This window comes from Diceros bicornis, chromosome 2 (assembly GCF_020826845.1).
Source record: "Diceros bicornis minor isolate mBicDic1 chromosome 2, mDicBic1.mat.cur, whole genome shotgun sequence".
NCBI lineage: Eukaryota > Metazoa > Chordata > Mammalia > Perissodactyla > Rhinocerotidae > Diceros > Diceros bicornis.
Window position 1 is genome coordinate 43,032,144 of NC_080741.1, and position 13,625 is coordinate 43,045,768.

The following is a 13,625-nucleotide window of genomic DNA, read 5'->3' on the forward strand; positions in this document are numbered from 1 at the left end:
CTCTTATTGCTTATCTCATTCTGTTCCAAATGCCAGGAACCCAATCCCAAATGCTGCCCACCAATTGTGCAACACCGTCCACTTTTGCCACTTATTTCTGGTCTAAAAACAAACAATAGTAGTCAGATGTTTTGTTTCTAAAATATCTTGAATTAATGATTCTCAAAGTACTTGACAAAGTGTGGTCTCTTAACATCCCTATAAGTAGATCAGTACTAATATCTTATTTCATGGCTGTCCAGAAAGAAGTTATATAACTTGCTTTAATCTAAAAATCATATTGTTGTAAAAGCCAGATGATTAAATATATTGCTTGAAGAAAACATTAACTTTTATTGCATGAAGCCCGATTGTATGGCTGGCTAAATCTTTCTCTTAAGTGAATCAGTAATCAGTGTTATCATTTCATTTCTACTGATCCACTTACTAGTTACAATGGATTTGTGGGGTTACAGGAAATTTCAATTGGCCAAAATTTTCAATGTACTCCACTTGGCTACCTCGACAAGGATACCTTGGGTTTTAATAATGATAAAAATATATACTTTCCTGGTACTGTTTACCATTTAATATTTAAGCACAATACATTGCAAGTTAGATTTTCTATCTCAGGTATGTTTAAAAAGAAATGGAACTCCAGAGATGGTAAAGGACCTTGCTCAAGGTCACAGTGATTGGAGACAGAACGGAAGTATTTTGATGCCCACTTTCAGCTCTGATGGTAGCTTTCTAAGAAAAACAGTCTCAAATATAGCAGGCGTTTTCAATGTATCAAGTAATTACTTATATGGGTAGATATTTTTCCTTGCCGTTGTTTTGCAGGCAATCTTAGCAGTTTAGTTGTAATTTGTTCTTCAGGGACTGCTAGCAGGTTGGTTAATTATGGAAGGAGTGATGTCCATTCGATTGTAAAAGTGTAAACAATGAGTCTCAAATGTATAGGCAGCAGAAAACTGAAGGCGAATTGTGCCTGTTCCTGAGAAGGGAGGTTCTCTTTACAGCCACTGTGTGCTGGGAACAGGGCAATTTTCTTGTACTTCTCAGATCTCTCATTTTCCATAAACAAGATGCCTAATTGTTTTATGACCAATTGAGGTGTCTACATTGTTTGCATAGATTGTCCACTGTTAACCTTTTGACCATATACAGTGGCTTTTAAATTTAATTTAAAAATTGATTTTCTAGTTATGAAAGAAATACATGCGTAGAGCAAAAGTTTTACCTTGAAAAGTACCTAGGGCTGAATTTCACTACTTTTTTTTTGTTTTTTTGGTGAGGAAGACTGGCCCTGAGCTAACATCTGTTGCCAATCTTCCTCTTTTTGCTGAGAAAGATCTGCCCTGATCTAACATCTGTGCCCATCCTCCTCTATCTTGTATGTGGGACGCCACCACAGCATGGCTTGATGAGTGGTGCATCAGTCCGCGCCCGGGATCTGAACCTGCGAACCTTGGGCCGCCGAAGCAGAGTGTGTGAACTTGACTACACCACTGGGCTGGCCCCGGAATTTCACCACTTTTAATACTTTGGTGTACACACAAACATACACACACTCACACATACCTTTACACGTATGCATGCACACACAAAGTATAATATGCATATTCTATCATAGACTCTTTTTTTCAGTTAGCAGAATATCCTGCACATGTGCTAGTCAGCAAGTAATGCATAATATGTTTAATAGCTGCATAATGTTACATTGCATGGATTTATATTCTTTATGTCACCAGTCTATTATCAAACATGTAGGACATTTCCATTTTGAATCTCTTTGAAATGCTTTGATGAACACCTAGTGTATACATGACTGATACAGTCATGATTTATTATTTTTTTAGTTTATTTCTACATATTTTTTTGAAAATTAAAGAATATTTCTGATAAAATAAGGGTCCCTTTTGTTCTTCTCCTCCTTATTTCCCTCTTTCATTATTTTTCCAGAGTTAATCCATAAATAATAAGTGGCGTTACTTTACATGTTTAAAAAAGTCGACATAGGTGCTGTTGTCCCAGGGATGCTGGAGACACTTATGCCATGTGCAGCCGTGGACAGTGATTCTCTGTTAGTCTCTGTGAGTCATTAGTTAGTCTTTCTTGTTATTTAGCAACTTCCGTTTTTTAAAAAAGAGTTTTATTTAATTTTTATTGAGGTATAATTGACATACAACATTATATTAGTTTCAAGTGTATAACATAATGTTTTGATATTTGTATGTATTGAGAAATCACTACAATAAGTCTAGTTAACAATCTGTTACCATACATAGTTACAGAATTTTTTTTTCTAGTGATGAGAACTTGTTTTTACTCTCTTGGCAACTTTTAAATATGCAATACAGTATTATTAACTATACTTGTCATGCTGTACATTATATCCTCATTACTTATTTATTTATTTTTACTTTTTATTTTTTTGGTGAGGAAGATTGGCCCTGAGCTAACATCTGTTGCCAATCCTCCTCTTTTTGCTTGAGGAAGATTGTCGCTGAGCTAACATCTGTGCCAATCTTCCTCTACTTGATAAATGGGCTGCTGCTGCAGCATGGCTTGATGAGCAGTGCGTAGGTCCGTGCCCAGGATCCGAACCTGGGAACCCTGGGCCGCTGAAGCAGAGCATGCGAACTTAACCACTATACCACCGGGCCAGCGTTCCCATGACTTATTTATTTTATAACTGGAGTTTTGTACCTTTTGACTCCCTTCACCCATTCTGCCCACCTCCTATCCCCTACCTCTGGCAACCGTCAATCTGTTCTCTCTATCTATGACCTTGTTGTTTTTTTTTTTAGATTCCACATATAAGTGAGATCATATGGTGTTTGTCTTTCTCTATCTGACTTATTTCACTTAGCATAATGCCCTCAAGGTCCGTCCATGTTGCCACAAATGGCAAGATCTCATTCTTTTTTATGGCTGAATAATAGTCCATTGTATATGTATGCCACATTTTCTTTATCCATTCACCCATTGATGGACACTTAGGTTGTTTCTATGTCTTGGCTATTGTAAATAATGCTACAATGAATGTAGGGATGCATATATCTTTTCGGGTTAGTGTTTTTGTTTTCTTCAGATAATACCAAGAAGTGGAATTGCTGGATCATGTGGTAGTTCTATTTTTAAATTTTTGAGGAACTTCTGTACTATTTTCCATAGTGGCTGCACCAATTTACATTCCCGCGAACAGTGCATAAGTGTTCCCTTTTCTCCACATCCTTGCCAATGCTTGTTATTTTTTGTCCTTTTGATAATTGCTTTTTTTCTCTTAACCATATGCTTGAGAGATATTACCAGAGGATGTGTGATTCAGCAAAATGAGGGAATAAACCAAAAAAGAGAAAGATTTGGAGTTCAGGAAATGGAGCATCCAATATTTGTAGAATAGTGAAGGAATGAGAAGACAGTTGTACACCTGTCCTAGCAACAACCAGTTTGAATTGGAATAGGAGGATGAAAAACTGAGAGGTCTCCAGGAAAAAAAGGACAAAAAATATTCTAAATTCAGGCATATCATTATAAACTGTCATAACACTAAGGATAAAGAAAAGATCCTAAGAGCTCCTGGAGGTGAGTGGGGATGGGGAACAGGTCGTACAGCAAGGAACTGGAATCAGAATGATAACAGACTTCTCAATAGCAACATGGGATGCTCCAAGATAGTGGAGCAATGCCTTCAAAATTCTGAAGAAAATTATTTTCAATCTAGAATTCCATTCCTAGCCAAACTATTCCTCAAAAGTAAATTAAGGCCAATACAATGGCAAGTGCTAACTGGTAATGTACTGGGAGTGCTAAGTTGGAAAATCATCATTTTGGGACCATTATAATAAAGATAAGTTCAGGTAAGAATCACCAGTGGATGCTCAATATAGGGAGAAATTTAACGAGGATCAGAATATTGGTATAGTCTTAAAGTTTCTATCCATGTAAAGCTTATTAGTTGCAAGAGAAAGCACAGTAACTATCTGGAAATTGTACAACACCTTGATTGGATGATCAAAATTAACACCATCAATGAGTGGCAGATGGAAAATGTGTCCTCCATATGTGATGACCTGAGAAAGGCACATCACTTTATAAGTATTCTTGTGAGGGATGAATATCCTGAATCTAACCACAAGGAAGCACCAGACAAACCCCAAAAGGAGTACATTCTATGCAAAAAGGAGTTTCTGTATTCTTAAAAAATGTAAATGTCATAATAAATGATGACTGAGAAAATATTCCAGATTAAGGGTGACTAAAGAGACATGACAACTATATACAATACTTCATCTGACGGGATCCTCTATCAGAGGAAAAATAAACTGCTATAAAAGACGTTATTCGGGGGCTGGCCCCTTGGCTTAGTGGTTAAGTGCATGCGTTCCGCTATTGGCAGCCCGGGTTCGGATCCCGAGCGTGCACCGATGCATCGCTTCTCCGGCCATGCCGAGGTGGCTTCCCACATACAGCAACTAGAAGGATGTGCAACTATGGCATACAACTATCTACTGGGGCTTTGGGGAGAAAAGGGGGAAAAAAATAAAAGGAGGAGGATTGGCAATAGATGTTAGCTCAGGGCCGGTCTTCCTCAGCAAAAAGAGGAGGATTGGCGTGGATGTTAGCTCAGGGCTGATCTTCCTCACACACACACACAAAAAGACATTATTGGGCCAATTTACAACATTAAAATCCAGACAATAAATTAGATAAAAATATTGGATCAATATTAAATTTACTAAAGCTGATAACAGTATTGTTATTAAGAGAATATTTTATTCTAAGGAAATATATATACTGAAGTATTTATGGATAAAGGGCCATGATGTATGCAACTTACTCTTAAATACTTCAGAAAAAAATGACCATCCATTCATCCATCCATCCACTTACCTGAGAGAGAGAAAGAGGAAAAAGCAAGTGCTAAAGAAAATGGAGCAAAATGTTAATAAAAGATGAATCTGGGTAAAAGGTAACATGGGTTTCATGTACTATCCTTATTCTTACAACTCTTCTATAAGTTTGAAATTATTTCCAAAAAAATATAAAAAGTAATATAAACATATTTTCAGACATTCAAGGACTAAACAATTTAACCATCATTTTATAAGAATATGTATACTTCAGAAAAATGAGGAAGTAACCCAGAAAAAAATACAGAAGATCCAGGAAATTGGGTATCCAGCATAGGAGAAGGAGAAAGGAAGTCCCAAGAAGGCAGCAGTATTCTGGGATAAGACAGCAACCAGTCCAGATTGGAAGAGAAGGATAAGGGGTTGTGGAAGAGAGATCTCTGGGGGCAGGGTGGTGGTGGTGGTGGTGGTGGTGGGTGGACCAGATAGATTACTTGAAGTATTTGAGTGTTTGGGAAAAATATTATTAATTTTTTCACAGATCTGTGGGGGAATTTGGAAGAAGTTAGTAAGGGGTCATACAAAACAAAGGAAATTCCAAAAAAAATCAAGCAACTATGAAGTACAGGAAAAGCAAAAGGTTGAATAAGAAAGAAAATGTAATCATAAAACACAACTTGGCTTATCAAGTAACAATATTTACAGTCATGATAGTGTAAAAACTTCATTTTTTATGACCAAAACTTGTGATATATTGGGAGAATGATGGAGTGCAGTGAGGTGTAAAAATGATATATCCTCAACAATTACAACCAGAACTCAACAGATTCTATCTAAAATTAATAACTCCATGAAAAGCAGTATAAGCACATGTGGCAGCTACAGTTGGTTGCCTACAAACATCCAATCTCTTTCTTCCTTCTACCTAGATTTGTTCAGCATTCCCTCCCTCCATTGGCCATATATAGCAGACAGCGTCTCCAAGGGGTAAACACTGCTTGGTCCAAGTCAATCATGCTGAGCTCCTACCCCTTTCTTACCAGCTAGGGCATGGCAATGTGCTGCAGTTGTGGCCAATGACACTCGAAGGAGGGCTTCTGAGGGCTTCAAGGAGTAAATTTTTCACTCTTGCAAAAGATGTCATGTCTGGATGTGGTATTCAGAGCTCCTGCAGCAATCTTGTGAGCCTGAGGGGAGCCAGATAAGATGGCAGAGGGCAGAGCCCAGAGAGACCCAGAGAGGTTGAGCTCTGATCACACTACACCTTATATTTTCTTTTGGAAATATCTTTAAAAGATAAAATCAACAAAAATAATAAAAGTAAAAAAAATAGTATAAAAATAATAAAAGTAAAAAAAAAAATTGTCCTCTTCATCTGAATCCTTCATCCAGATGTTACTCTGAATAGAGTGTACATTATTCTGTTTTTTTGCATATGTTTATATGTGTGTATGTGTGTGTATGTATATATGACTTTTTCTATATATATGTATGTATTTGTATACACATACACACACATACAATTTTTTAAAACCCAAATGGGATCATATTATAGACTAGTGCTTCTCAAATTTGAGTGTGCTTAAGGATTTTCTGGAAGACTTCTTAAACAGATTACTAGGTGCCATCCCCAGAGATTATCACACTTCAGGGATTACAGCTGTGTCTTCCCAAGTGCTAGTGGACAACTCATCTGGAATCCTGCCACCTCAAACTCTCTGAATATGCATGACTCATGCCCCCATCCCTCCCACTTCTCTTCCCAGTCCTGGGGGAACAAGTATCTTTGTTGTAGATTCCCCTCCCCGAACAGAAAAGCACAAAGTCTGCAATGCATCTTCTCCCCAGTCTAGTTAATTCCCTCAATAAACTTATACTTTTAACAACAAATGCTTGTTTTTAGGGATTGTTTTCATGTCACTAGCCTCCAATTAGCAGTTTCTTCCTCTTCTTTTTTTTTTTAGAAACACAAACACTTATTAACTGCCCCCAGAGGGAGCAAAAAATCCAGATTTTAGTATCTGAGATATCTGGCTACTCTCCTGGCAGAGGTAAAAAAATAATGTTCACTTCTTGATGATTGACAGGAGCAAAACCAGGAAAACAAGTCACAAGCCACTTTCTTAATCACCTTGCAACATCTACGATATACCAGATGCTGCAGTAAACTCTGCTAAAATCCATCGAATGAGCCTTTGCATGATGTTTTCTGCTTTGTCCTTGACTGATTTATCATGTTCTTTACAACATATTTCCCCCCTAAATGAGTGCATGCTCATTCTGTTTGATTTTTTTGGGTCCATTATGGAGATATTGAGAAACAGGCTGGCAGAGACCTCCGGGGAATATCAGCAGACATGAATGTAAAATGATAACTGTTCCTTAGGGACAAACCTATTCTAAGATAAAGTGGTGCTTCCCTACGCTAGTCTAGTTCAAATTAAATCTAGCTTAATTTCAACAGTATAAAGAAAATTTGCTCCAATATTGCTCCATTCCCTCTCGCATCCTTTGTGCTATTATTGTCATACAAATTACGTTTTTCTACATGGTAATTTCATTAACAGAGTTTTATAATTATTTTATGCAGTTGTCTTTTAAATCATTTAGGAGAAGAAAAGAATTGCAAAAATACTTTTGTATCCTGTTTTATATTTGCTCATGTATATATTTTTAGCAATACTCTTAATTTCTTGATGTAGCTTTGAGTTATCTTCCAGTGTCCATTCTTTCCAGCCTGAAAGATTTCTTTAGTATTTCTTGTAGGACTTATCTGTTAGTAACAAAGTCTCTCTGCTCTTATTCATCTAAGAGTGTCTTAATTTCTCCTTTTTTGATGGCTTTTTTGCTGGAGATAGAATGCTTATTTGACAGTCTTTCTTTGAGCACTTTAATATGCCATCCCTCCTTCTAGCCTTCATGGTTTCTAGTGAGAAGTCAGCTGTTAATCTTATTGAGGATCTCTTGTACACAATGAGTTGTTTTTCCTTTTGCTTCTTTCAAGATTCTTTCTTTGTCTTTGACTTCTTAAGTTTTAACTATGATATGTCTAGGGGTGGATATCTTGGGGTTTATCCTTCGTGGAGTTCATTGAGCTTTTTAGACATGTAGATTAATGTTTTCTAAAAAATTTGGGAAGTTTTTGGCCATTATTTCTTGAAGTTTTCACCTCTCTTTTTCTCTCTATTCTGTCCTTCTGGGACTCTCATTATATGTATATTGATATGCTTAATGGTGTCCCACAGCTGTCTTGAGGCTCTGTCCATTTTTCTTCATTTTTTTGTCTTTCTGTTCCTCAGACTGAATACTCTCTGTTCAAGTTCACTGTTTCTGTCTTCTGTCAGCTTAAATATGCTGTGGAGCCTCTACTGAAATTTTCATTTCAGTTATTGCAATTTTCAACTCCATAATTTTTATTTGATTATTCTTTATTATTTCTCTCTTCATCAGTATTCTCTGTTTGGTTGGATATTATTGTCATACTTTCCCTTAATTCTTTAGACACATTTTTCTTAGCTCTTTAAATGTATTTATGATAGCTGATGTAAAATCTTTGTCTAATAAGTCCAACATCTGGGATCAATCAGGGATTGATTGTATAGACTGCTTTTTCCCCTGTGTATAGGCCATCCTTTCCTGTTTCTTAGCATGTCTCATATTTTTTTTGTTGTTGAAAACTGGACATTTTAGATAATATAATTAGTCAACTCTGGAAATTAGATTCCCTCCTCCCAACGGTTTATTGTTGTTGCTAACTGTTTACTGACTTTCCTGGGCTAATTCTGTAAGGTCTGTATTCCCTGTAGTGTGCAGTCACTACAGTCTCTGCTCAGTTAGCTAGTGGTCAACAGATGATTGGTCAAAAATTTTCTTAAATGCCTGAGCTAGCAAGTATTCCATCTTTTGCCAAGGGTGCTCTGTGTGTGTTGGATTATGCCTCCATTGCTCAGGCAGTTTACCAGCCTGCCTTAGCCTGTACGTCTTGCTTGCACAGGGCCTCAAGATCAGTCAGAAGTGAGTGGCTGGAGCCCTCTGAGATCTTTCCTAGTCATGCACCCAGTATGGCATGTGTGCACAGACTTATAGGTCTCTAGAAATATATTAGAATTTCTCAAAGCCCATGTGGGCATCTCATTTCCCAGATCTTCCTGTTAAATTTTTGGTTGGGCACTTGTTTTCCCCAATTAGTATTGCAGCCCTAGGTAACGGTGATGTTAAAAATTGACACTGACTGTTCTTGCCAAATGCCCTGGGGATAGGGCTTTTCCCCTGGAGTGAGTTCTGAGTCAGGTCAAATAATGACAATAGCTTTTGAATGGATCTTTTCCAGGGAGCTGTGAGATAGGTGAAATGGTGACACTGTTCTGGGGATGGGACTTTTTGAAGAGCTCCAGACCTGGTCTGCCCCCTCTAATGGCTGCAAGGCTGCTGGTTTTCAAAGCTACAGTGAAGCTGGGGAGAAGGGGATGGGAATAGGCTAAGTTAAAACACACAAATCCCATTGTTGTTACTGAGTTTCAGTGGTTTTTTTGAATAAATGCTCTTCTGGTTGTTGTAAGCCTTTGGTTATTTTCCAGAGTTCTGAAAAAATCAATTTTGATCATTTTTTTCATTGTTTTTATGTTTTGTGTACCACTCCATCATTTTGGAAGTCTTGGTCATATTGACTTTGTAAAGAGTTATCTTGGTGTGGGGTGTGGCCACAGTGATTCGGGGCAGGCAGGTGCAGATGGCGGCACGCAGGGCCCCTGAGTGGTCCGGGACCATGTGTGCCACCTGGCTCCAGTGCAGCATTGATGACACTTTTGAGCTGTCCCTGAGGATGCGGGCCCTGGGTTCAGTGGGGTTGCCCACTTCTGGCCACTGCACTTCTAGTGCAGGCCCAGTTTGAGATGGCCGATGAGGACACTGGGTCCTGACTGTGCTACCAGAACCTGGAGAATGATGAGGATGGAGCTCAGGCCTCTCCGGAGCCAGACGGGGGAATCAGCACCAGATTCCAGCTGAACATCCATCTGTAGCTCTCAATGGTTATTTAGCACTATCAGCAACAGTACATAGTGCTCCTACAATGCCTGCCGCAGCTGGATTCAACACCCTTTGATGCAGAAGAACTGCCAGTGCTGGCCTCCTTCTTGCTCCTGCTGCTAGGGCTGGGGAACAGAAGAGTAACAGCTACCATTTATTCTGTCTACTTTGAGCCAGGTGCAGGGCAGGTTTATTTTCCCTGTCTTACACAGGTCACACAGCAAGTGAGAGTGCTGATCCTGATCAGGGTGGGACTGGAAGTGGCCCCTCTCTACGTGTCTCCAGCACCATCTTCTTCAGGATAGGCTTTCCTGACCTAGGTTGTTGGTCCCAGGAGTCTACCATGTACTCAAGGACCACTGGGGCTTCTAGTTCTTCTACCTTCCCTACTTTGAAAAATGAGCCATTGGCAAGAATGCTGGGCATGGGCACCAGCCAGGATCCAGGGTTGGCTCTGAATGGCCCCGTGTGGCCTCCACATGTCCACAGGGAGCATTCTTTGGACCCATGACCCCTCCATTTCCCTCATCTCAAGGGAAAAGCCCCTCTAGGATCCTTGAACCCCCAGCCCCCTCAGGAGTTTGCTTAGGAAGTTTGGGACACGCAGGCCCTGGGCCCACTATCTGGGGCCGGGAAAGTTGCCCCTCATTTGCTCTGAGGCTTGACTTATTCTTGGGCCCTGTGGCTGCTGTGTTGGTGGTGTTTTGTGCTAATAAAAGGATAGTTAATCCCCCCCCCCCCCCAAAAAAAGGAATTGTCTTGTAAAATATCCGTCAGTCTTGATTTATTTGGTCACATCCTCTGGGGATTGCCTTACTTGTTCCTCTTTTCTCTGTATCTCCTGGATCCTGGACGTTTGTCTAGAGGTTTGATTAGGTCCTGGTAAACATTTCTGTCAATAATACTTCGTGATGATGTTGTATCTTTCATACCGCATTTCAGGAGGCACTTAATGCCAAGATGTCCTGCTATTAATGATGCCAAGTTTGATCACCTGTGACTCCTAGATCTTTCGGCTGTTAGGTACATTTTTCTCTTGAAATCACTGTGCAGTTTATGGTGTGATACTTTAGCATCATGCTCATTTCTGATTCCCCAGCAACCTTTTGTCTAATGGTTTCAGTATCCAGTAATAATTTTTGCTTGAATTGATCGTTGAGGATGGCAAGAGAGTGCTCTTCCAATTCTATTATTTCTTCTACATTTATTAGCCAGTATTCTTCTGCAAAGATGATTGTTTTATCCCCTTCCACTTTGAGTATCATTGTGGACTCATGGTTTTTTAAAAAAATTATTATTCAATGTGTTATAATCAATTTCAGTCATTCTTGTTATTCTTAAATTGTCCCCAATTTGGCCAATGGGAGCCCTTTCATTGTGGCTCCCCTGTCCTTTGGCCATGTCCCCATTAGTCTTTGAGCATTTTTTTGCTTTCTGGTACAACATGATGTCCATGCTTAGCTGGTAGTTCCCAGCCTCAGCCCTGGAATCAATCATTTCTCCAAGGAGCCTTGCTGTGGGGAATGATATTTAGAAACCAAGAGCTGGGAACCTGATGTCTTGTGTTATCTTGAACATGGATTGTCCAAGGCTGGGATTTGATACATTTATGGTTCATTCTGGGCTGATACACTGATACCTTTATGGAACATTCTGGTTCATGGATGTGGGGCTGTTGGACTTTTATCTGGCTGTCTAACTCTCTTCGTGTGGAAACCAAAACTGAATGATAAGATAGATCTCTGTGATCTTGGTGCTGAAAGATGGTGATCAAGAGGCATCAATTGTTGGTTCTCATTTGAACTTGTAGCCATCATAGTTCTTTTTTTTCAGTATAAGAAAAGAGTAAGTAATCTATGATTGGCTGACATATCTAATTCATATAGCTGTCTGATTCCAAATAACTGACAGAGTGCTTGACTTGTAGAAGGCTTTCAATAAGTACTTTTTTTTTTTTGTGAGGAAGATCAGCTCTGAGCTAACATCCATGCCCATCTTCCTCTTTTTGCTGAGGAAGACTGGCCCTGGGCTAACATCCATGCCCATCTTCCTCTACTTTACATGGGATGCCGCCACAGCGTGGCCTGACAAGCGGTGCATTGGTGCGCGCCTGGGATCCCAACCCGGGCTGCCAGCAGCGGAGCGCGTGCTCTTAACCGCTATGCCACTTGGGCCAGCCCCAATAAGTGCTTTTTGAATCAATAAATTACTAAAGTATCTTTATATAAATAGTTATTGCCTTCATCATAATTCAAGCTGTAGCTTAATGTCACCAGAAGGCTGAGCAGTAAATATGTAGTGATTCATGAGCTATAAATTGTAAAACAGGTCTCAGTACATATTAAAATATAGACAAATAATATCTACAAATCCTAGTTTATTTATAAATTGAAGAAACTACTCTCATAATCATAGGATTACTTTAAGGACATGCAGCAAAAATGATCTTAAAACATTAAGCAAATGTATATTGGTAGATAAATGTTTGTCATTAGCAAAAGGGAAGCGAACAATGTGAGAAGCAGCAAGTTTAGTCTTTCCTTGTTAGTAGGGAGGGGGACAAAATTAGGCATTGTTTATCACTATTTTACCTGTGCCTTAGATTTTAAACAAGTGACATTTCCAAGAAAACGTGGTATTGTCATGTGAGAGAGCACAGCATTAGTCATGGAAAAAAAGGGAAAACACAAAGATGATTTGAGTCATTTCAGTTCATCTAGCTGGAAACATATACACCCCCAAAATAGCTCAATTTGTTCCTATTGGGGTCAACTGGGATGCTAGTATCCAGTGAGGGGACTGAGCCCTGGTTATATCTCCACCCTCATTTTCACCTTATTGGAAAAAAGTTTCACAGATGCACCAATTGTTAACAGTTTCCATATTTGGTTCCTCTCTCTCTCTCGATGTGTGTGTACATATATACACACACACACATCCATATGTACACACACATCCATATGTACACACACTTTTTTTTTTCTGACCCATTTGAGAGTAAGTTGCAGACATCGTGTCCCTTCATCCCTAAATACTTCCGTGGGTATATCAAAGAATAAGAACATTTTCTTATGTAACCTCAGCACAGTTATCAAATTCAGGAAATTTAACATTGATCCAATACTATTTTCTAATTTATAGTCTACATAGCAATTTGACCAATTATCCAATTAATATTGTTTATAGCTACTTTTATTTCTAATCTAGGATCACACATTGTATTTAGTTTTCATGTCTTTCTAGGGTCCTTTAATTTGGAACACTTTCTCATCCTTTCTTTGTCTTTCATGACTTTGACATTGTCTAACTTCAGTTTGTCTGACATTTTCTTCTTGTTAGATTCAGATTATGCATTTTGGCCAGAATATCCCAGAAGTGATATCGTGTCCTTCTAGGTGCATCTTATCATGAGGCATGCATTGTGGGTTGATTTCATTATTGATGATATGAATGTTGATCATTTGGTTAAGGTGTCCATCAGGTTTTTCCACTGTTAAGTTACTATTTTTCCCGTTGTAGTTAATAAGTACTGTTGTGGGAGATATTTTGTGTTTATTTAAATATCCTGTTCCTTATCAAACTCTCACCTATTCTTGCCTGAATCATCACCCTAATTTTAAAATATAGATAATATGTATCTATCTGTATGATCGGTGGAGCATAATACAGAACCTGAATCAAGTTTTGTACTTCTACTAAATTATCCTTGGCAGATGAAATGGCTGCAAGATGCCAGCAAATTCCAGACTGTTTATTCAG

General features: G+C 38.8%; 1 protein-coding gene and 1 pseudogene across 2 annotated transcripts in view; both read left to right on the top strand.

Moving 5' to 3' along the window:
• Positions 1-13,625, top strand: part of ZNF621 (zinc finger protein 621) — a 33,056-nt gene that overhangs the window by 15,447 nt on the left and 3,984 nt on the right. The gene's annotated exons all lie outside the window — the stretch shown is intronic.
• On the top strand, positions 9,604-10,570 carry LOC131411313 (transmembrane protein 134-like; annotated as a pseudogene).